The 24,842-nt window shown below is 51.6% G+C and overlaps 1 protein-coding gene across 4 annotated transcripts in view; it reads left to right on the top strand.

Moving 5' to 3' along the window:
• The first annotated feature begins 821 nt into the window (after positions 1 to 821).
• FXYD6 (FXYD domain containing ion transport regulator 6) overlaps positions 822 to 24,842 on the top strand; it is a 30,552-nt gene continuing 6,531 nt past the window's right edge. Inside the window, exon 1 of one of the 4 annotated variants that reach the window (XM_032427891.1) lies at positions 822 to 974. The gene's annotated coding sequence lies outside the window, so the exon portion shown is untranslated. The other 3 variants (XM_032427890.1, XM_032427892.1, XM_032427893.1) reach the window with 3 other exon arrangements.

The raw sequence follows: 24,842 nt of genomic DNA, 5'->3' as shown, positions 1-24,842 counted from the left end.
CCAGCCCCTGACTCGGCCCCTTCCTACAAGCCCTGCTCCTCTCGGTGGAGGCTGGTTTGTTGAGCACTCCCTCTGAGCTCCTGGGCTCAGCCTCCCCGGAGGTGAGTGTTCCCACAGCCATTGTCGCCCGTGAGGAAACTGAGGCGCAAGAGCTTCCCTTAGCCATTGGCTCAAGGTTACATCACAGGTAGACGTGCAGAGCCAGGATTTGCATCTTGGAATTCAGCTGTCATCTTAAATTTGGAGGCTGAGGTTGGGGTGGGCGGCAGGATGGCGACCCGGCAGGGCCAGAATGAGCGGCCCTGGAAAGGGGGTTCTGGGCAGCACACCTGTCAGTCGGGTGAGCCCCCCACCGCAGGCTCTAGCTGGAAATGACAACTACAACCAGAGCGCGCTCAGGCGCCCACGACACGCCATTCATGCTTCGGGTACACATTCCCCTTAATTGCCAAGCCTCCCAATTAACGTGGGTTGCTGTGTCTGGTGCTGGGTTATTTTCCCGTTCCCCTCAGTTTACTATTTCGGAGAGACGCTAGCTCTGTCATTGTGTTTGTCTCGCTGCCTTCCCACCCCTCCCCAGAAGGAAACCAAAAAGCAGCGGCTGGTGGCAGATCCCGGGCGCGGGCCCGCCCCCTCGGCGGCAGTCTCCTGTTGCTTCTGGAGCCGGCCCGCCCTCGGAGACGCGGCCCCCCTCACCCTCCCAGGAGCGGGGAGCAGAGGGGCCGCGCGCGCGACGCCAGCCGGTGACACGGCGGCGGCCCGTCCCCGAGCCCGGCCCGGCCGAGCCCCGCCCCCCTCTCCCACCCCCGCCGGCCGCGCCGCTGCCGCCCGCCCGCCCCAGCCCTGCGCAGGAGGGGAGGCGGGAAACACGCGAGAGCCTCGCCCACCGCCCTGCCCCCAGCCCCGCCACTCCCAGGCTCCTCGGACTCCGTGCGTCCTCCGGGGATCGTCTGCTAGGGGCCCGCGCTGTGCAGGTAGGCGGCGGCGCGGGAGGCAAAGTTGGGCTCTTCTTCCGAGGAGGGCGCGAGGCCGGGCGCCGGGAGCTGCCGGGTTTGGTTTGTTTCGGTGGGTGTGAGCGGCCCTGGCGGGCCCGGGGCGGCCCGGGCGGCGAAAACGCGCCGGGGGCTGTAAACGCGGAGGTGGCGTCGGAAGGGGAGCGCGGCCGCCTTGGGGAGGCCGGCCGCGGCGGTGGGGGCCCTGCCGGGAGCTCGGAGCTACGGTGTTTTGGAGAAAGGGAAGGGGCAGCTCCCACCCTGTATCCAGCGGGAGTTTCCCCTTTGTTACTGGGAGGCTGTGGACACTTGAGCGTGGGCATGGGAAGACGCGGAGGTGGCTGGATGCGAGTGTAGACACACCAGCAATACAAAATGGGGCGGCTGGTTTGGTGTTGGGGGGCATGGGAGCTGAGGCTGGGCGGTGGGCAAGGGGATGGGGAGAAGGTAAAGAAGGACTGGGGTTCCAGAGCATGGGATTCATGAGAATGTCTGCATTGGTTGTTTTTGTTTTTTTTTTCCTTCTTGTTTATCCAGTCCTGTTTTCTTCCAGGGGGCCTCCCTGATCCCCCATTCTCCCCTTTCCTCATGCCCAGCCCTCCTGGCAGAGCCTCCCCCATTGTGTCTTGCTGGGCTTCCATGGACACTTGGAAGAGCAGCCCTGGCTCCTGGCGCTTGCTTCTGGCTCTTACAAGTGGTGGCTGTTAGAGAAAGCACCCGAGGGTGGGAGCAGCTGAGCTGGAGAACGGGCCTGGTCAGGCCCTTGCTGCCAACCCCCAGACATGGGGGGCTGGCTGCTGAGCCTTCTGCCCAAGACCGTGGCCTCTGTCTCCACTTCCTTTGTCTCCTGGGCGTTGCGCCCTCCCGCTGGGCCCGAATTCCCAGGTTTGGAGATGGATCAGTGGGCAGCCCATGTCCTCTATGCAAGGACCCCCACCCTGGGGGCCCAGCGCCCTCGGATTGTGGATGTGTGGATGTGTGTATCTGTTTCTGCAACTTAGCCTTTTGCACGTGACCTCCCTGGTAGTTGCCATGGAAACTGCTCTTCAATTCCCAGCCTCCCTTCCTTTTCCTGCCCATTCCTCACCTCCATATCTCCTCCCCTCCCCCCAACATGGTTGCCTGGATACTGGTTATCCCTGGCTTCTCTGGCTGGGAGACCCTGGACAGCTAGCTCCCACACGGGACTGAGTGGCCGTGTACCCACTCCAGTCCTCCCCACAACACGTCACAAACGTGCCCCTAACACTCCAAACACATATACGTGCATTCCACATTACACACACACACACCACTCATTCTCTTGCACCACACACTCCATCAACACGCTACACATACATGTCTATCATACCACAAATAACACACCAAATTCACCGTACATAGACCACAAGGGACCATAGCCCTCAGTACCACGCACACCACCCCGCCATCCCTGTGTATGCTCTCACACACGCCAACCATAACACACACACACACACACACACACAGGACTTCTAAATAGGTCTCAAGCTGGAAGAGAGAGGGCAGTTTTCTGCCTCATCTAACTCTGTGCCGGGGAGTGTCTGTCGGGGAAGGCTCAGGAGGGCCGGAGGAAGACATCTCCCCAGGAACCCGTGGAGGAAGGTAGAGAGAAATGCACTTCCAGATTCCCTCAAAGAGGAGTCCCTCTTCTAGGTCCTCAACTCAAGAGGCTGAGCACAGATCAGAAATTCAGTCCCTCTGCTGCTGCTTTCTCCCTGCCCTGACCCCGAGAAAGTTTGAGGCTCCTGGCCCCAGCTGGCCGTCTCCTCTCAGCCCCCGAGTCTTTCTGGCTAACGGGATCCGGCAGCTCCGGGACCAGTAGAAGGCTCAGAGCCTCCACAAAGGAGGGAGGACGGGTTGTGGCTGAGCAAGAGAGCAAAGGGGGTGGGAGAGGGCAGGGAGAGGACACGGAGTGGAGACAAGGCAGGGAGGAGAAGGAAGCCAGAAAGAGCGGGAAAGAGAGGAGCTAGGCACTAAGACAGTACGAGTTGGGCCATCTGCTCCCATTGGGCTTCCGGCCACCCTCTCCCCTGTAGGCACATTTTCCTGCTTCCTGTGGCCCCTCCGGCCATGTCTGTGCACCTAGGAGAAGGAGCCGGTTCGCAAAGGGCTCTTGCATTGCTAGGGCTTCTCCAGAAGCGCATGGCTTCTATGGTGTTCAAGTGGGAGACACAGAGGGAAGAATGGCCTTCCTGGCCTCTGGGCTCTTTGGACTGACGGAGGGTCCATTTCAATCATTCAGTGAACTGTTTTAAGTACCTACCAGGTGGTAATCGCTGGGGACACTCGGGTGAGGAAGAAGAGAATCCTAGATTTCTCAGAGCCAGAGGGGCCTTGAGGGAACATCCACTCAGGACATCACGTAGTGATCACGCACCCAGTGGTGGCCAAGGCCTTCTGGCTGCTCAGCTGGGATTTGTGACACACGCTCCCATCCCACGTCTCTTGTCTTCTTTTCTCTCTTGCCAGGAGTCCTCTGGGGACTGAGATGTCCCTTCCAAATGCCCAAGGTGGGTACCCTAGTGAGCGAAGAGCCTGCTCCATGATACTGACTTGGAGGGTGTGGCAAGGAGAGGGAGGGGACGAAGAGCTGTTCCTTAGGCTCTGGAAGCTTCCCACAGCCTTAGGTGAGCCAGCCCACCTGGATCTGCCCTAAATCAGAGCACACGCTCCCCGGCTCCCCAGCCCTGTTGGACTTAGCTGGCTGCCATCTGGAGGGCAGACTGTGCCAGGCAGCCCCTAGGACTCACTGTCTAACAAATCACCCACCCACCTCTGCCCTAGCGCCTGAGCGCCCTGGAGGAAGCAAAGCAGTCTTGACAGGCACCATCCCTGGAGGCAGAGAGCCGGTGGCAACAAGGCTCTGAGCCCGGAGGCACAGACCCAGGTTCTAGTCCTGGCTCTGTCCCAAGGGCAAGTGCATTCATTCCACAGATATCCTTTTGGACGCAAACGGAGCTTTTCGGGGAAGTCAGAAATGGTTTAGATTGATTTCAAGCAGGTGGAAGCCTCCACAATTTTAGACCTGTTTCTACATCTGTCAATAAGGGGGTTAGATTCCATGATTTCTAAAGCATTGCTTCCTCTAATTTTTTGTAGATTATACAGTCTTGAAAAAGAGCCCTTTTCTCTCCAGGTGCCCAATTGTATTCATTATTTCATAATACAGGGGTGGCAGCTGAGCTGAGCAGGAAAGGGGCTGGTCTCTGGTTCCTTTGGACAAAGCCTCCCCTTCCAGCTGGTCGGACAGAGGGTGCTCCAGAAGCTGAGACTGGGCTTTCTTCCCTCTGGCTGTGGGAGCCGGCCCCTCCTAGACATTGGTCTACCTGTTTTGTTCTGCCAGGATGCAGACAGGCTGGGAAGAGCGTTCAAAGAGCTGGCCTCGGTGAGGATGAGATCCAGGGCCACCGGTCTTGGGTCTGTGAAATCCCGGGGAGGGAGAGCCTTTGGCCAGCTGGTAACTGTGGCCAGAGGAGCTGAACAGGGCCCTCTGTCCCTGATGAGCAGCAGAATATCTCTGGCCCAGACAAAAGCCTGGAACCAGTTTGGCAGTATCCTCTCTGCTCTGGAATAGGAGGGTGGAGGGAAGACCTTGACCTGGGGAAGTATGAAGTCAGCTTGGAGCCCACACAGGAACACGTTTGTTACAAAGATATTCAGGGCAAGGGGGAGCATGAAGTCCAGGAAGGGGGCTAGGGCCCTGGGGACCAGGCTGGGCCATGGGAATGTGGCTGTTCCCGCTGCTTAGAACATCTGACTTGGGCCAGAGGGGGCCGAGCAGGAGGGAGTTGGAATGACAGTGACCCCCACACAACCGGAGGCCAAAGCCAGGCTCCGAAGAGACCAGATTAATTCACGGCCTCCTTTTAACAAATGGCCACTGAGTCCCTTGGATGCGTTAGGCTGGGTGGGCGTCTCAGGGCCCAGCGGAGCTGTGAAATGGCAGTCCCCCACTCGCAGAGCCCTACTGCTCAGCTGGATTGGTTGCTTTACCCTGTCCCTTCCTCCCATCGGGACGGCTCTGCGACCTTCCTCCGCAGGAAGGGCCTGGCACTCATGCACACGTGGGCTCACACGTGCACACACGTTCCCTTTCTGACACATACCTAACCTTCCATCCCTTGCCCACACACCGTCTCACCTCGCCCAGCTGCAGTCTCACACCCAGACCATTGTGACGGCCCCTTCTCTCGCTCTGTCGGCCCCGATCCACTTTCCCAGTCATCCCGCGGAGGGGGTCCAGCTACGTCACACGTCCCTCGACTCTCCCTTGTCCATTAACGAGGACAGGTGCCGGGCACCGGCGCTCAGGCTCTTGTAACCTCACTGCGGCCATGCTCCCAGCACCGTCCCCAGATGGTCATCCCTGGCCTTGTATTTGCCTCCCATCTGCCTACACTCAGGTCCTGTCTGGGAGGAGCCCTCACTCTGGCCCCGCGGAGCAGGGGCTGGTGGCCTTGGGAGACACACGGACTTGGGTTCTGCTCTGGGTTCTGACGCTTCCTAGTTTTCTTGACTCTCTAAGCCTCAGTTTCCTTATCTGTCACGTGAGTATGAGGATAGTCAGGGCGAGCTCTGTAAGGTGCTGAGCGTGGTGACTGGCGTTTAGCGAACAGTAGATATTAGCTGTTACGATGACGATGATAGTAATGACATTATTATTATGAGAACGGAGTAACTATTATTAAATCAGCCTTCGAGGCTCCTCTCAAGTGCTCATTCTTTCAAATAGTTTTTTCCGAATTCCCAGTAAACAGAAATGCTTTCCTCCTCCCCGGCCTGCTGAACTCCCTGATGATTCTTCCCCGAGAGTGGGCGGCCCACCGTGCGTGCATTTTAGCGACATCCACACGTGTCTTCTCCCCCCCACCTTCCTGACCTCTTCAAAGGCAAGGTCTGTTCCCCACACGGTACCCGGCATGGTGCTGGACACATGGAGAAAGTCCAGTGAGCATGTGTGAACTGAACATATGGGAAAAAGTCCTCACCCACTAGGAGGTGTGGAAAGCCCACTTGTCCCTCAGAGCCGTCTCCCTGCCTGGCCCTCACACCCAGGTGCACACCACACACTCCGAGGGCGTGCGCTCCTTTATGCCCAGGTATCATCTCCCTGTGCCCAGTTCCTTCGGTAGAGTCCAGAAAACAAGAATTTGCCCCCATCCGAGGGCTGGAGGATGCTCAAGGTCTGACATCAGTGGAAGGAAGGTGTTTCATCATTCCATTTGGTGACAGAGCCCCAGAGAGCAGAAATGAGGCAGTGGAAGGGAGAGAGGCACTGAGAGAGGTTTTAAATTCCTTAAAAATCCTGTGCAGATGCTCAGGTTGTTCTGAGCTTGGATTGGCTTATAACTACAAGGGATAATGATCCTGAACACCATTCCCTGCATCATTGACATATTTTGTGCTAAGTGTTAGAGCCCCAGAGATGCCCAGCATGTGCCTCTTTCCCCAAGGAGTCCATAGTCTGATGGGGGAGACACACATGGGAAGGGGTGGGGGCCTTGGTTCAGGGGGAGCAGGGGAAGGAGGACGTGTGGCAGGAGCGAGGGGACAGTGTATTTCTTGCAGTGGGGGCAAACAAGGTTGGGTAAATCCTCCCTACATGCATTTGCACCCACCTTCACCATCTGGAGGTAGGGCCAGTTTCCAGGTATGCAGGCCTGTGGGTCAGGGTTTGTCCCCAAGTCACTGCCACCGTGAACCAAGGCAATGTGAATACATGAAAAGCACTCTGTAGGCTCAAACACGCAGCCCAGAGCTGTGCTTTCCCGGGGCTGGGCTGGTGGGTAGAGCCGTGCAAGGGGGCTGGCCAAGCTGCCTGGTCCTGTGGTCGGCCTGTGGGGTGACGTGGGCCTGGCCCCACGCCTCCGGCCCTGGCAGCTGCTTCGAGTTTCTGTTTCTGCCTCTGGGACTGCTTGTCCGGCCTCTCTTGAAGGGGCCTTTGTCAGCAGGCGTGCGGAGGAGGTGATCCCTTGGCTGGCCTGACTCACTCACGTCTGCCCAGCCCGCTGGGGCTCTGGCCCGGGGCTTCTGTGCAGATTCCCCGGAACTGGATGGAGTTCCCCTGGGCGACGGGGCCTGGGCCCCTGTGCTTGCCGTCAGCAGGCCGCAGCCCCGCTCCCTGACTCACTTGGACGGCTTGTGTCACTGGCCAGGGGCAGAACCGGCCGCACCGCCCTGCCCCACGCACCTGCCTCTGCGGGCTGGTGAGGGCTGGCGTGGCGCCGTGGACACTCACGGCTGGTGCTGACAGTGGGGCGACGGAGGGCACTGTGCCCCCACTGGTGGATCAGCTTGGGGTCTTTCCAGAGAACCTTTTAGAAACCAGGCCTGTGTTCGTGATTTGTGAACTCTGTGTGTCCCTTTCTAAGGAAAGGGCCTTATTTCTTTTCAAGGTTGGTTCTTTTCTTCCTTTGACCATGTTTCTCTTCCCAGAAGGAACTCCACGTTAAAGGTAACGTGCCTCTGGGTTAAAATAATAGCTCCTCTCTAATAGAGGAGCTTTGCCTCTCCCACGCCCCCTGGGCGGCCAGGCTGGATTGGGTCCGGGCTCTAGAGAAAGTGCTTTGGGGCAGGGGACCTGTGGAGCTTCCAGCCTCCCAGCTGTGGGGGCATTGTCCTCCTCCGTGAGTGAAGGAGGGTGGTGGGGCAGACCCAGAAATGGGGCCCCTCGGGGAGGCCCGCCAGGCCCTAGGCCCTGCAACGCAATGAGAGGGACCCAGTAGGAAGGGGCCGCCCTTGGAGGGGTCAGCATGATGGTCTGGGCCCGAGGTGCCCTGCCATGCGTGCGGGCAATGCAGGGAATTCAGTAACGTGTCGCAGCCGCTGTGAGCCCCTCGGGCCTCCTCCAGCATCGCTATCCTCCGCTCTCTCCTCAGTCCCAGGCTGTGAGTCCTCTCTGTTCATCAGCCCCTCTTTGGAACTTCGTAAGGGGGCCGGTCATTCCACGCTAGGTTATTAAACAGAATAATTGATGTTTAATGTTTATTTGAGGGACACTTAAAATGCAAATCAAGGGAACAGGTTGCCTTTTCCTCTGGAGGCCACAGATCCATCAGTGACCTCTGGTTGGACCCAAAGCACTTGTTTTAAATGCAGCTTTAAAAGCCTTTGCTGGGTTTTGACTCTGTGGTTCTGAACCATAAAAGCCTAGCTCCTATTAACGGGAGCATCAGACGCCATGAACAGGGCACAGGGCTCCACGCTGCTTGCCAGGAAGGTGAACAGATGTGCGAGTGATGGGATGGGGCTGGGGGCTATTTTGTTTTTAACTGAACTGAAAATTTTGTATTATTTTTTTTAACAGATTTGATTTTTTTGGAACAGGGTTAGGGTTAGGGTTGCCGAACAATTACACATTTGCGGAAACATTGAGCAGATAGTGCAGAGAGATCCAGCATAATCCCCCCTGGACACAGTTTCCCCAAGTTTTTTTTTAAAGATTTTATTTATTTGACAGAGAGAGAGAGCACAAGCAGGGGGAGTAGTAGGCAGAGGGAGAAGGAGAAGCAGGTTCCCCCTGCAGAGCAGGGAGCCCGATGTGGGGCTCCATCCCAGGACCCCGGGATCATGACCTGAGCCAAAGGCAGATGCTTAACCAACTGAGCCACCCAGGCGCCCCTGGTTTCCCCAGGTTTTAACATCTTATGTTCGTGTGGTACATCTGTCACAATTGATACATTATTATTAACTAGAGTCCATACTTTATTCAGAGTTCCTTAGTTTTCCCCAATGTCCCTTTTCTGTTCCAGGATCCCATCTGGAACAGTACATTATGTTTAGTCGTTCTGTCTCTGGCTCTTCTTGGCTGTGACAGTTTCCCAGACTAGCCTGGTTTTTGATGACCTTGACGGGTTTGAGGAGGACGGGTCATATATATTGTAGGATACCCCTCGGCCTTGGATTTGTCTGATGGTTTTCTCATGGTTTGACTGGGCTTACGGGTTTTGGGGAGGAAAATCACAGAGGTGAAATGCTATTTTCATCATACCACGTCACCATCAAGGATACGTACTCTCAGCGTGAATCATCACTGTTGATGTTGACAGGACTGGGTTTTCGGCCCCTTTCAGCGCCCCCTCCTCCCCCCAAAACTGGCCAGCTGTACTGCCTCAGCTCTTGCAAGTCATGGGGCAGCACGGAGACTTTTCAGCCAGGGGAGCCTCGTTAAGGAGAGAGCATAAAGCAGAAAGTGCTCTCTGCCAAATCTGTGCTAACAACAGGCAACAGGTGCTCGCCAAGTCTGGGGAAAGATGTGTAGAGTTCTGTCCCTAGGCTGCAGTGGTAGTTGGACAAAGACAACTTTCTCAACCTTGGCTGCGCATCAGGGAAGGGCATTCCAAGTGGTGGGAACAGAATACACAGAGGCCTGGAGATCAGTGCACCCTTGGCAGGAACCTGGAGTCGACTGTCTTAGCTGGAAGTCTGGGAGAAGATACTAGAAGAGGAGAAAAGGGATAGACCTAGAGTGCCACCGTAAAAGTTTCTATTTTTAAAAAAATGAATGAGATACTGGGGCACCATGAATGTGTTTGAGTTTGAGAGGGAAGTGATCAGAATACCGGTGAGGCAGATTAATCAGGCAGCCGTCAGTCTGTCCAGGGCGGACGGGCAGGAGGGGGTTGAAGGTGGGGACAGCTGTTGTCATATGAGGCAAGCTCCTGCAGCCACCAGAGGCTCAGCAGTGAAGGTTCTGGAGTGGAGTGAGCAACAGAAGAGAAGTCCAGATCAGAGGGATATCGCAGGAGTCAGCATGGCCTGGACTCTGCCACAGATAGAGTGTGGAGGCTGGGAGGCTGGGAGGAAACCCTGCGGACTGGGTTAGATCGTAAGCTCCTGGAGGGGGACTGTGTCATTCTAGTACCCTCAGTGATGGTTCCTGGGCAAAAGTAGGCCGGCAGTAAAGGTTTATTAGCTTGATTCCTGGAAGGATAATAGCGCCGTTCCTTCCAAAGTTACCCCTTGTTGCAACGTTACCTTTCTTTGTTCCACCTACGTGCAGGCAGATGGCGGCTGTGGAAAGCTATCTGATTTAAAGACTCAGGCGACAATGGGCGTGACCCTTAGGATGAGAAGTTATTTACCTTTGAAAAGAAGCATTTGGTGAAATTAAAACATCTTCCCTTGGGAGAAAGTTGGGGGTGTGGATCTGTTTTGGAGCAGGAGTGGTCTTCGGTTCTATACCCGGATCTAATTCCGAGCCTCACCAGAGAAAGAGGGATCTGCAGCTGGGCAGCCCCCCCGAAAGGCTGCCGGGGGTTGGGCCAGTAGTTCCGTTGGCTTCCCCAAAGCCCGATGGACAGGATCCCTCCAACTGGCCTGGGACACTGCCCGGCCGCAGCAGGCATGCGCTGACCGTCGGCGGGGCAGAGCGGCAGGGCGCCCGGCCTCCGCTGTGGGGGGACGGGGGCTGCGGACGGAGACCAGGTGCGGCAGCTGGGCGGGAGGGGGCAGAACTGTGAGCTAGCCTTGGGAGGTTGTCTGGGAAGTAGGCTGTCTTACAAATGGTCAGCGTCGTCAACACCGCCGTTTCCACCCCCCGCGCCTTCAGCCACCATGGGCAGGGATCAGGAGCAGGGTGGGGGTCGGGGGGTGCACCAAATATAGTTGCTCCCCCTTTCCCTCACAGCGGCCACAGGTATACTTGGAGGTCTGGGGTGGAAGAGTCTCCGTCCTGGTCCCTCTTGTCCCAACGCCCCCTAAACCCAAGAGGCGGGAGGATTAGGGCTGCCCTAGGCATGGTACCCTGGTTTTGCAGAAGTCTGCCTGGCCCCGCCAAGTCTCAGGGCCCGGCCCTCCCAGGGGACACACTGAGGGGACTTCTCATGGAGACAGTGGCTTCTCCCAGAAGGACTTTGGGTTTGGAAGAAGGCTGGGCATCGGGGCTGGGCCTCAGGCTCCCGCACCCTGTCCAGCGGGCTGCCTGGACAGCGGAGTGCACGTGCCTTCCACTGGGCAGCAACCCCGCAGCTGGGGGGGGGGGGGATGGGGGGCTCCAGATGTTCTCCCCAGGAGCGGCAGTGGTCTGTCGACCTTCCTCCTCACCCCCCCACCGCCCGCCCAGTGCATTTTCCTTTCTCTGCTCTTTGGAGCATCTGCGTGACTAGGGCATGCAGGGCTAGGGTGGAGGCAGCGGAGGCAGGCACGGGTGGAGGCCCACGGGGCCTCACAGGGAGGACAGCGGCCTGGAGGCTTGTTTGAGGTTTCTCCAGAGCAGATTGTCTTGCCTCTCAGCAGTCCCCGCCTCTCTGCTCTGCCACCTGTGTCCTTCCTTTTCCCTGCCTCGCATTCGGTCTCTGTGGGGACTCTGGCCCCGGCTGACCTCAGTTCATTGTGCGGCCCCTTTCTTGGTCTCTCCTCTGCTAGCCTGTCCCGTACTTCCCTTTGGGTGCATCCCCTGTTCACTTTCTCTTCCTCTGGGATTTCCTTCCTCTTCTGCTGCCTCGGGCCCTCGGTGTATCTTGCTGCTGTGTCTCTAGTTGGGGGCTGCCCCGTTGTGGACGAAGTGTCACCAGCTCTGTCTGCCTCAGTGAGACCTGTTCTCCCCATGCCACCTGGCTGAGGCCCTGGGTGACAGTGGCGGCTTTTCTTGGGGCAGAACAAGGCAGCAGCTCTGGGGGGGCCTTTCGAACCTGTCCAGCCCTGCTCTGCTGTGGGCCAAGGCCCCTCCCTGCCGGTTAGGAGGACGCTGGAGCCTTCCAGAGTTTGGTGGATGGCTGGAGGAAGAAGGCAAGGAAGTGAGAGGAGGGGACCAGGGCCCTTTTCCCCCCAGCTCGGGCTTCTTCTCTCTTTCTCTTCCCCATTTCCCACGAGAAGGTAGAATAACATGGAGGGGAAGCTGAGGAAGGAGTTGGGGAGTGATAACAGTCATAATATCAACTGTTGATGCTTAAAGAGTAGTCCTGTTTAGCCCTGCACAGAGCTCAGCCCTAACATGACAGCTCCTTTCTTTCTTTCTTATTTTTTTAAAAGATTTTATTTATTTATTTGACAGAGAGAGAGAGGGTGCACAAGCAGAGGGAGGGGCAGAGGGAGAGGGAGAAGCAGACTCCCTGTCCGCTGAGCAGGGAGCCCTACACGGGGCTTGAACCCAGGACCCTGAAGTCATGACCTGAGCCAGAGGCAGATGCTTAACTGACTGAGCCACCCAGGTGCCCCATGACAGCTCTTTTCGTGGCCAACAGCAGAAAGCCAACTCCATCTTGGTTAGACAAGGCAGGTGCCCCATTCAGAGCCAAACTGCGGGATGGGCAGCGCTGGTGAGGGGGCTGGTGGGCCAGAGCACCCCCAGCCCCGGCCCGCTCCCGGGCCCTTTTCCCCTCACCTCTTTCCCCGCCAGCTCTTCTCCTGTGGGCTGCTGGATGACACCCCCACAGCCTCCCTGGTCCCCACACCTCACAGCTTGGCAGCTTTGACGGGACAGCCCCTGGAGGAACACTGAAGTCTCAAACCCACTCCTTCTCACCAGGAGACCTATAGGATTGGAGTGGGGGAGGATCCCTGTCCCCTCCAAAAGGAGATGCCCTTCTCAGAAGGGAAGGGTGTGGGCAGACCGGCCATAATGGCCCAGGCACTAAAGTGATTTCTTCTCATCCTCACGGCTCCTGAGATGGAGATTATTATTCTCGTTCTATGTTTCAGAAGCAAAGGCTCCACAAGGTAGAGTAACTTGTTCAGGGCCACAAAACTGCTGAGTGGCAGGGTAGGAGAGTGGTTCAGAGCAAGGACTCTGGAGCCAGTTTGCTTGGGTTTAAATTCAGGCTCTGCTACTTTCCAGCTCCAGGACTTTGGGCAAGTTACTTAACTTCCCTGGCCTCAGTTTCTCCATCTGTCTCATGGGGATGATCCTAATCATAGCCACCTTCTAGAACTACTGTAGGGATTAAATGAGTTAGGATATTTAAACCACTGAGAAGAGTTCTTGGCGTGACACAAATGCACCCTAATCAGCTGTGCAATTCTGTAATCTGTTAAAAAAAAAAAAATCACCCTCCTGAGTAAACAGCTCTCTATCCAACAAGGGACTATAAATTCTCCCTCAAGGGCGAGTTGGCAGGCGGTGTATATTCACTGTATGAATATGGATGAAGCTAGAGATGCTGGGGAGCTTGTTGGTAACGTTCACGCAGAGGCCCTCTGTTGTGGCCCCCTGTGCAGAACTCAGCCCACTAGGCTGGGGTGGGAGCAAGGAACAGGGTGGCCACTGCCGGGGGTGGGGGTGGGCCCCCCTCTCCCCGGGCAGCTGCAGTGCAGGTGAGTCACCGAGAGGATGTGAGCCCTCCCCTGGGATGAGTCCTGGGCTCCTGGCAGGAAGCCAACCCTTCCTCCACCAGGAGGGAGGCCAACAAAGCTGGGTTGAAGTCTAGAATCCCGTCATCTGCCAGGGGACCGCTCTTTCTCCACCTTAGATTCTTTGCCTTTAAAATGGGTTTGATGGTAATACATACCTCATAGGTTATTTATCATGATTATTATTACAACTTCTTACGCCAGTCCAGGCCCCTAGATTGTGCTTCAGGTATGGGCTTCCCATCTGAGACTTTTTAGTTCCTCACATTTCCTTCCATGGAGTTTTTATAGAAGGACTCTTACGTTCCAGACAGACCTCTGTTCCCAGCCCCAAACCTCCAGTTGCCAGCACCTTGCTCATTCCTACCACTGAATTCACTGCTCCCTACCACCTAGAAGTCTCCCCTGTCTTTCCTCCACCTTCCCTTTCACACTCTGGTCAAGGCTGTGCTCCAGGAAGTGTGCGGTGTTGAGTGGGGACTGGGCTATGTGTGAGCTGCAAGGAGCCCCAGCCCTGAGCATCCCTCTTTGGGAGGTTTGTGTTCTGCAGCCCTCAGCTCCAGGGCCCCCTGGCTCGTGTGCCTGGACCCGGCGTAGAGGCCGATGGGCCTGGGGGTGTGTGGGGGGTGGGCAGCGCTGCACAGAGGCGTCCAGGCAGGGAGCCTGCAGTTAGGTCTTGTAGCCATATGAGGAAGGGGGATTCTGAGCAGCTTTCCAGAAGGGGCCAAAGAGGATCAAGAATCCAACCTGTATTTTATGATGAAGCTCATAGCTCTGGGTCAGTGTGGTTGCGGAGCTTCAAGGTCAGAGTTTAGGGCATCCATTTGGGGATTTGAGGCCACTGTGTGGTCCTGGCCTGTTTCCAGGTTGCTGGTCCCAGGGGACACGAGGTGAGGGGCAAACACCCCATCCTGAAAGCAGAGAAGGAGCCAGAGGCAAGCTGGGCTCAGCAGGAAGGAGTGTGGAAGAGTGCCCTCTGAGCCCTTCTAGAGACAGCTGTCAAGTAGAGGATGACTGTCCTTTTGTTCTTTTCTTTCTCTTTATTTTGGTACGTAAAACGCCAAGCAAAGAGAGCTTCAGGCCAAAGCATCCAAGATGGGAAGCAGGAAGGTGATGAGCAGTTAGACAGGAAAAGGCCTCTCTACGTGAGGGGGGCGGTGGTTTGTGTGAGGGCCGAGGATGCCTGGTTGCCCGGGCGTGGATGGGGAGGCAGGGGGATATCGGCCGTGGAAGGGCGTGCCAGAGAAGATCAAGAACATTCCAGTCTTTCCAGCTGAGGCATTATTACACCCTAACTTCTCATAAAGGTACAGCACATGCCAAACCCAAACCCCAGGTTTGGACAATATCTGCTGGCTCGTGCTGGCCACGTCCCCCGAAGTAATGGTCCCACTCGTGAGGTGCACGCACGGCCCTTTCACAGAGTCCCAGGCTAAGGAGGCCTGGAAAGCCTGCCAGGGCCTGTCCCCCGTCTCCAAAAGGATCTTGACACAAATAGATCAGACAACCTCATCCTGTTTTCCTGCCAAACGGTAAGATTTAACAATCAATGTCTTAGGCACGTGAAGAACCCACCTCTCTGTCAGTAAATCAGACCAATTTGTTGGGGATGTTTTTTAGTCCTGGACCTTTTCTCTTTTAGTCCTTCGCCGGCCTTAGACTGTTCAGATCTATGCCCCCGGCACCAAGCTCAGCCACACGGCAGAGCATACTTAGAAAGGACTTCCTGTTATTTTTTTTCTAATTTTTTTTTTTGCCCTCCTGTTTTTTGCCTTCCCATTGAGAGAGTAAGAGTTGGGCTCCGAGCCTCCTATAGGTCCTCTCTGGAGTGGATACTACTGCTCGCCTTCCGGAAGCCACCACGGCCCCCCTGAACGTCTCTGGTCAAAGGTGGTCTTCCATTGGAGAGCCAAGGAGCCTGTCAGGGGCTTTCCTCCGACCCCCTCTCATCGTCCTGGTCGCCCCCATTCCTGCCGGTGCCCTGTCTTCCTCCCTGCTGCCTCCCTGGCCTCCCGTCTTGCAAGCCTGGCCTGCCCACCTCCCAGTCCCTCCCAGATGGGAGCAGCCGACAGCTGTGTGCCCTGACCAGCTGTGTGAACCGGCTGCATCGCTGCTCTGTTGGGGCCTCATCTCCTCAAATAACAAGTAAGAGCTTTCATCTCTGTCCTTCTAACCCTAGCGTGCTGTGATTCTAGCTCCATCTGGTAAACCTCACATCTTGGCTTTATCCTATTTATACACAGTGCAGTTTTCTTTTACCAGGTTTCTTTGTGGCAGATTTGGATACATCACAGGCTAAATCACGTCCCCGGGCATACAGTAAGAGTCGAGGTGAACCAGGTAGCCCAGGCGTTCTGTGACCCCATCAAGGGCCCCTTCCAGCATTGTCCTGTCCGGAGGGGGTGGGAGGAGGGGCTCACATCTTTTTTTGGGGATCCTGCCAGGACCCAGGCCTTGGTGATCCCCCTGGGCATGTTTTCAATGGGTTGAGCCTGAAGGAAGGAAGCAGGGGAGATGCACGGGATGGATGGGCTGCGAGGCTTGAGGGGCGAGGGACAGAGGGATGAGCATGAGATAATCAAGGCCCACTGTAATTTGGAGCTTGTGCACTTTACAGGGAGGTTGTTTCGGAGTTATTTTCACAATAGAACTGGGTATTCTGATCTACCTCACTGCTGCACGGAATCAAAACTAATAGAGCATGTTGCTATATCATCAACCAGTGCTTCTTTTTCTGAGCAGCTTTTACTCAACAATTATGTGAAATTATGTGACTCAGAATGGAAAGATAATCGCCGGAGAGACTCTTCTGATTGCTTTCTCCCGCACATGCAGAAAGCAACTGTGCAAAAGGCAGGGGGATCAGGGGACAAAATTAACATTGAAGGGGGCTGCCGCCACCTGAAATGCCAGCATTGACCGATGTTGAGATAACGGAACATGGAAAGGAGGGGAAGAGAAACGGGTAGAAACCCGAATTCTCTCTCACGCAGTGCCACGGAGGAAGCAAACTGTGGCTCGTCCCATTTTCCAGCTGGGAAGGGTGGCCTGAAGGTTCTAGAATTCCCGAGCTGGGGAGCGGCAGAGTGAGGAGGCTCCGGAGCCTCAGGGTAATGACCTCTCCCGAGCCCTGGTCCGGAGAGCCAGGTCCTCAGGCACCCCCACGCCGGGGCCCGGGGCCTCCCGTGCACGTGGAGCTTCATGTGGCTTCCTGAACCCCCTCTTCCAGAGATGCCTCCCTCCTCTCTTCCATTTACTCCTTAGACTCTGTGGCCTGGAAACAAGAGTTGTCACTTCTGCCGCCTCTTAACCTAACCCCCACCTCAGCCAGCCCCAGGCTGCCCTGCATCCTTTCTGGGAGCGAGGAATGTGTGGTAACTGGGAGGGCTGGGGAGGGCGTGGGGCACCAGGAGCGGTTGTGTGGGAGGGAGGGGAGGCCCAGATGGGGTTTCTCGGTGCAGCAGTGAGAGCAGAACATTATGTGTCTTTTCAGAGCTTCTGTATGTGTGTTGGGCCACTTGACTTGGGCAATGCCAGTGGTACCAACGAGACTTTTAAAAAATGGGTGTCAGGGCCAAGAGGCACCCTGAGGAGGCCTGTGCTGAGGTGTGGCTGGTGTAGGCCGGGCCTGGGCAGCAGCTCGGAGGAGCAGGGAGTTGGTCACTTTCCAAATCTGTAACAGTATTTCTTTGAGCACACTGTAACTCGATCAGAAATGCTTTCTTCAGAACACAAAGACTGGTCTTTCCTCTTCAGCTTGGCATTCGAGATCCTCTGCCATCTGACTTATCAGAATTCTCGCCATCCACCCCTCATGCTTTACTCAACAAGACTGTTCACTGTTTGGAAGGTAGCTTACTCTAGAAATGGTACATACTTGGCAGATTTCTGTCCCAGCCCCATCCTGTGCTTCGCAGGCATTACTAATGGCTGAGGCCCTCTTTCCTGATGGACCTCGTTCAGAGTCCTTCTGAGGTAGGCCCTTCAGGCCACCACCATTGAATGAAGTGCCTTGAGGGTCAACTTGAACTGAACTTAGAACTAGAACTGAGTACTGTTTGTTTTCCCTGCCTTCCATTTTCCCTTCTGTCTGCCTTGGCTCATGCTATGTATTTAGTCTGCCAGAATGCCCTTTGTTTCTCTCTCCTTGTCCCTCTCCATCAAAAATCCTGTCCTCCTTTCAAGGTCCAGCTGAAATGTCAGCTCCTCCATGGGAACGTCCCAGGTTCCCTGTTGTATTCCCTGCTCCCCCTTTCCCTGCCCCGACGGACTCTCCTTTGTGGTCTCTACCTCTGCCTCTCGTGAAGCTCTCTTCACCCCTGATGATGTACCAGAACCCTCTGCTTCCAAACCCCGCCAATCCTTCGAAGCTGAGGCTATGTCTTGTTTACCCGTTTATCCTTTGCAGAGCCCAGAAGTGCATGCCCCTTTCTAGGATTCAGTGTGTGTTTGTAGGATGGACTTGAACCTGAGCATCCATGGAAGGGATTTGGGGGAGTTGAGGGAAAAGCACAGCAGTGACTAGTGCCTTGGAACCCTTGACATGTGTCGTTCCTGCTCCCAGGAGGGGCCAAAGACCCCTCTCCTGGCTAGCAGCCAATCCCAGCTGCTGTCCCCATTCACGGGGAGGGCATTACACGAAGGCTGGAATACCGGAGGTAGGTCAGCATTACTAGGATCACCCCTGAGTCTGTCCACCGGAAGGGTGAAATGAAAACATTTTCAGAGACACAAAAACCGAGTTTGTAACCAATAGATTTTCATTAAAGAAAATTCTAGAAAGATGTTCTTCAGGAGTAAAGAAAATGTCCTGATGAATGGCTAAGATTCAAAAAGAATCATTAAGAAATCAGTTAGTAAATATGTTGTATTAGTTATCTTGTGCAGCATAACAAATGAGCCCCAAACAAGAGCATTCGTTATCTCGTACAGTTTCTGAGGTCAGGAATGAGGGAGCAGCTTGGCTGCGTGGTTCTGCTCTGAGTCACTAACGAGGTTGCAGTCAGGCTGTCAGCCAGGGGGGCAATCAAGTGGAAGCTGGAGGATCTGCCTCCAAGCTCACTTACGTGGTTCGTGGCAGGTCTACTTCCTAGTGGGCTTCTGGGCTGAGGTCCTCAGTTCTCTGCCATGTGGGCCTCTCCACAGGGATGGCTGAGTATCCTTAAGACATGGCAGGTGATTTTTCCCTAAGAACAAGCAATCTGAGAGAGAGAGAGAGAGGAAAGAAAGCCATAGTGCCTTTTGTAATCCAGTATCCGGAAGTGAGATATCAGTTCCGTGTTTTATGGGCCACATGGTGCAGTGTGGAAGGGGCTATACAAGGCTGTCAATACGAGGGGGTACTGGGGACCATCTTGAAGGCTGGCTACCATGCATGTGGGTAAATCTAAATGAACATGTTTCCATGAAACATAAATATTAATATCCATGTCATAGAATTAAAAAAAGAACGGATAGTTTTACAATAATAGCATACCTATTAGGAGAGAGGTGATTTGTGTTTTTGTATTTTTTCAGGAAGGGTATTATGCCTAGTAACTCTGATACCTTTTAATGTTAGACTTTTTAAGTCTTTGTTAAATACTGTCTTAGTCTGCTTGGGCTGCTGTAACAGAGTACATAGACTAGGTGACTTACAAATAACAGAAATTTATTTCTCACAGTTCTAGAGGCTGGAAGTCCAAGGTCAAGGTGCTGGCAAATTTAGTGTCTGATGAGAGCCTGCTTCCTGATTCATAGATGACCCATCTTCTCACTGAGGCCCTGACTTGGTGGGAGAGGGGAGAGAGCTCTCTATTATAAGGGCACTAATGCCGTTCATGAGGGCTCCCCCTCACGACCTATTCACCTCCCAAAGGCCCATCTCTAAATACATCACATTGAGAATTAGGTCTCAATACAGGAATCTGGGGGACACAAACATTCAGTCTATAGCAAACACACGTGCAAAATTCCAAAGGTAACCATTAAGCGACTAGAAATAGCTTGTGTAATTTCTCAACCGGTAGAGGGAGATAGTGAATAAGAAAAAAAAAAAAAATCAATCAATTGGAAAAAAAAAAAAGTCAAAAGAGAAACAAATCAGACCAAATGTATCAATAGTCACAATAAAGTTAAAAGGGATAAACTTGTTAATAGAAGTTATCAGGTGGAATTTTAAAAAAAATGTAGGTTTTTGCCATTTATAAGATGATAAAATGCACAGAGATCACATAAGGACACAGGAAGGTAGAAAGTGAAACAATTTAAGACAGAGAGAGAATCACTATATAATCGGAAAAGATCCAACTCACAGGACAATTTAACAATTTTAAACTCTCTGTTAGAATATTGTAAGATTGTAAGAAACACAGGGATAAATATATAAATCCTTCCTCACAGAGGTAGCTTTTAAAGCACCTATCTCCATTTTTGATAGCCCAAACAGTCAAAAAGAATAAGAAAATATATAGAAATTTAAACAACACAGTTAATCTTAATTTGATGGGCACATAGAACCCTCTTCCCAAGAATGAATTCACAGTCTTCTAATAAATGGAATATAATTTTTAAAATAACTAACCATATCATAGGTCGATAAATTTCGAGGCATCTCCATCCTCAGACCATGTTCTCTGACCACAGTGCACTTTAGTTAGAAGTCGATTACAAAAGTAAATTAAAAAATCACTATGCTTTTGGGCATTTAACATACACACTGCTTAGTAATGCTGGGGCCAAAAAAAATTATAGTGCAAATTTAAAATACTAAGAACTAAACGATAATCCAAAAACCACATTTCAAAACTCATGTGTTGGGGTGAAAGTGGCACTTTATAGTGGGTTATAGTCTTAGATGTTTAGATAACAAGAAAGGCTAATTATTTATGAATAAGTAGGTATCCATCGTAAGAAGATAAATATAAAGAAAGAATAATAAAGTCAAAGAACACATAAGGGCAGAATGAAGGGCAATTTAAAACACAGTAGAGAGGATCAGCAAAACCCAGAGCAGGTTCTTGAAAAGACATGAAATAGGTGAATATCTAGTGGAGATGATGAAGAAAAAAGAGTCGTCACAAATAAACAATGTTAGGAATGCAAAAAAAGACATAACCACAGATCCAACAGAAATTAGTGGTTTCTAAGGATAAATAGAAAATACTATAAACAACTTTATAAAGAAGAAAAGAGCAAATTGCTATAAAAATTATACTCATTAAATATATTCAAGAAGAGAAATCTGAGGAGTGTCATGGTCATTAATGAATTGAAAAGGCAATTGAAAATCCTCCTGCAAAGAAAAGACCGAGTCAGATGATTTCACAATTTCGTGCTACCAGACGTTCAAAGAATAGGTTATTTCAGTCTTCTGCAAACTCTTCCAGGGAATAGCAAGAGAGGAAACACTTGTTCTGTGAGGCCAGGACGACCATGATACCCAAACAAGGCAAGGCCAATACAATAAAATAAAAATTGCAGCCCAATCTTACTCTTGCACCTTAATGCAAAAATCCTAAACAAAATCTCAGCAAACTAAATCCATCAGTTTACTAAGAAGACAATACCTTGGTTTTATCCCAGCAATGCAAGGGTGATTTGACATTAGATAATCCAGGCACATAATTTCTTTCATTGATACATTAAAGGTTAAAAGCTGTAGATGTAGAACACTCATTTGTAATTAATGTAAAACAGAAACATCTTGGAAAACCAGGATTAGAGGGAACTTATAAAACATTAGAAGAAATCTATTTAAAATCCATAATTCCCTTCTTTTGATGGCTGAATAATATTTCATTGTATTTATGCCACATTTTCTTTATCATTCCTCACCATGCACACAAAAGGTAATTATGTGAGGTGGTGGAGGTGTTAACTAATCTTATTGTGGCAATATTTTGCAGCATAAACATGCATCAAATAAATCATCGCACCTTAAACCTAACACATTGTTAGGTGTCACATCACGGTAAAGCTGGGAAAAATTAAAAATAAACACACACAGAAATGAAATACAAGTAAAAAATAAAACCAGTAACAAGACGGGGTGTGTGTGTGTGTTTCCAGTATTCCTGCTTCTATTCTACATTTTACAGTAATGCCTGGCAGGACATAAGAAAAATCAACAGGGTTCATCAGCAAAGGGGAAACAGTACTGTATCATTTGCAGATGATATGTCAGCAGAGAAAACCCAAAGGAATCTACAGGTAAATTATTAGAAATAATAAGAGAGTTTAGTGAGATTATTGGATTCAAGATCAATATGTACAAATCAATTGCCTTTCTCTGTACCTACAAAAATTAGAAAACACACACAAGAGATAGCATTTAAAATAGCAATAAGAAGCATAAGGCACCCAGGAATAAATCTAATAGAAGAGGTGCAAGACCAATATGAAAGCATTTATAAAACCATTATAAGACATTAAAAAGGATACAAACCAATGAAAAGATGTATTTATGGATAAGGAGACTCAAGATTCCATGAATGCCGTTTCTCCCCGGGTGGTTCTACGCATAGATCCCTTGCAATGGCAATGAGAACCCCAACAGTGTTAGATGAATTTGACAGGCAATTCTAAAATTTCTATGTAAGAGCAAAAGACCAAAAATAGGGAGGATATTCCTGAAGGAAGAGGGGAAGAGGAAGAGAAGTAAGAGGAAAATGAAGAGGGGAATTTCTTCTACCACATGGGCAGATTGCTATCAGGCTGTACCAATTGAGACACGGATTCTGATGCAGGAGCAGACAAATGGACCAATAGATCAAAAGAGGAATCGCAGAAACAGACACACACCTGAGTAGAAACCAGGTATACGACGGAAGTGGCAGGACACATCCGGAGGAAAGGGAGGATGGGTTGCCAACAGAGTGCCAGGACAGCTAGTAAAAATTAGATCCCTACCTCATGCCTTACATGAACACCAGTTCTGGGTGGAATAAAGATCTCAATGTAAGAGACAAAGCTGTAAAATGTCCAGAAGAAAAGTCTTTCTGACTCAGGCAGACAAAGAATATCTTCCACGGGACACACACAAAAAAATCATCGCATTCAATTACATTAGCATTAAGACATTCTGGTCATGGAAAGACAGCAACAAAAGATGAAAAGACAAGCCACTAATTGGGAAGGGACATTGGCAGTACTTAATGACAAAGATTTTATATCCAGAATAATAAACGGATAATACTAATCGTGTCAACCCACTTGAAGAAAATGAACCAAAGACATGAAAGACACATCACTGATGAAGAAAGAGGAATGGCAAATAAACAGAAGCCCAGCTCCATTACTCAGTGATCAAATTAAGACCACATTTTGCACCTCTATATTGGCGGAAATTATGCAGTCTGGCAATATCAAGCATTGTTATGGATGCAGAGTAATAGGGATAGTCGTGCAGCTGGTGGGATGTGGAAACGGGCATGACCACTTTGGAAAACAGTTTGCAAGTATTCTGTAAGGTGGACAATTTGCATACTGTACAGCCCAGTGACCTCCCTCCTTGGCCTGTCTCTAGAACATACATTTTCCTACTGCAGAGTGACCCATTCATGGGCCTAGCCCTTTTATTTTAAAAAGGGAAACTATAGGGGCGCCTGGGTGGCTCAGTCAGTTAAGCAATTGCCTTTGGCTCAGGTCATGATCTCAGGGTCCTGGGATCGAGCTCCGCATCGGGCTCCTGGCTCAGTGGGGAACCTGCTTCTCCCTCTCCTCCCCACTTGTGCTCTCTCTCTCTCTCAAATAAATAAATAAAATCTTTTAAAAAAATAAAAGGAAACTAGAAAATGTCAGAGGTCATCATTCATTTTAAGGTTAACTGTTGTTTTGCGATGTTGTTCCTGGCATATGTGAATATATATTTGCAATGGGTTCCAACATAAGAAAGTATTTCATGTGAAAATGATGGCAAAAAATTTGAAAAAGAGTGCCTTGCATGTTTGCCCTGGGCAGCATGCAGAAAAATGTTCACAGCTGCATTATTTACAATCACACAAAATGGGAAAAACAAAAAAGATATCGACTGACAGGAGCATGGACAGGATAATTAACCTGCATAATGGGATACTACACAACTTCAGAAATGCATAAACTATGGTCACATGTCATAATGGGTGAATCTTAGAAACATCATATGAACCAAAAAAGCCAGTCCCGGGAGACTGTAAACAACATAATGTCATAATTACAAAGCTCAAAACTCCACTAAACACCATCTTATTATTATGTGCATGATAAATAGATTTCTAAGAAGAAGAGCAGGAGGGATGCCCATGCGATGGATTATTACTCAGCCATAAAAAGGGATGAAGTTCTGACATCTGACATCGATGAACCTTGGAAAACGTGATGCTCAGTGAAAGAAGCCAGATACCAAAAGCCACATATTGTACAACGGTACAATTCTTTTACATAAAGTAAGAATAGGCAAATCCACAGAGACAGAAAGTAGATCAGAGGTTGTCAGAGCCCGGGAGGGGGTGGGGAGGGCAGAATGGGAGTGACTGCTGATGAGGACGGGGTTTCTTTTTGGGGTGATGAATGTGTTCTGGAATTAGTGATGGTGGTTGCACAGTTTTGTGCATATACTAAAAAGCACTGAAGTGTACACTTTTAAATGAGTTTCATGGTATGTGAATTATGTGTTAATTTAAAAAAAATGTCTTTGGGACGCCTGGGTGGCTCAGTCGGTTAAGCATCCGGCTCTTGGTTTCGGCTCAGGTCATGATCTCAGGGTCCCAGGATCGAGCCCTGCATGGGGAGTCTGCTGGAGATTCTCTCTCTCTCTCTCCCTCTGCCTGCCTCCCCACTCCTGTGCTTTCTCTCTCTCAAATAAATAAATAAATCTTAAAAAAAAATGTCTTTGAAGAAGAACAAGGGAGTGATGACAAATGTATGGGTATCTGTTGTTCAGGATCCTGTTCACCTGTGGGAATGAGGCAGGGGGATGGGCTGGAGGAAAGTACAGGCGTACTGTTGGAGGAAATGCAGCAGGTGTTTGTAAAGGTCTTGTTCTTACGTTATGGGTGTTCATCTTATTACTCTGCTCCGTTATATGTGTGTGCTACATATATTTTTATACATATAAAATCTGTAAACTTGAAAAGAATTACAAATATTAGATGAGATGGCATTAGAAGCAAAGTACTGCCTTTTGATACGCACTTCCCGAGTGGCCTTCTCCAAGTCCACGGCTGTGCCTCAGGGGGACTCTGGATGCAGCTGACCTCTGGTGGCCGAGAGGTGCAGTGCACCTGGGGCTGCTCGCCTGGGGCCGGGAACGTCATGGGGGCGATCCCTCAGAGCAAGCATGGTCTGGCCACCCGATACCGGTCCAGGGGTCAGGCCACTGCCCGTGTCACCCCCTGGATAAAGGGCGGACAGCCTCGTGCTTTCCTGGTTTGGGGTTTTCCCCTGCTTTTCCTTGCTGGCTCTTCACCACACTTCCTTAAGCCCAGGCGTGAGGTGTGTGTAACCCCACTAAAATCTATCCCGGGAAGGGACCATCTGGCCACCTTCTGCCTCCATCCAGATGGCCCATCCTGGGGTCCCTGG

Source organism: Phoca vitulina, unplaced genomic scaffold (genome assembly GCF_004348235.1).
Source record: "Phoca vitulina isolate PV1807 unplaced genomic scaffold, GSC_HSeal_1.0 scaffold38, whole genome shotgun sequence".
NCBI classification, from domain to species: Eukaryota; Metazoa; Chordata; class Mammalia; order Carnivora; family Phocidae; genus Phoca; species Phoca vitulina.
The sequence above is the reverse complement of the archived record's forward strand: the minus strand, read 5'-3'. Positions and strand labels throughout refer to the sequence as shown.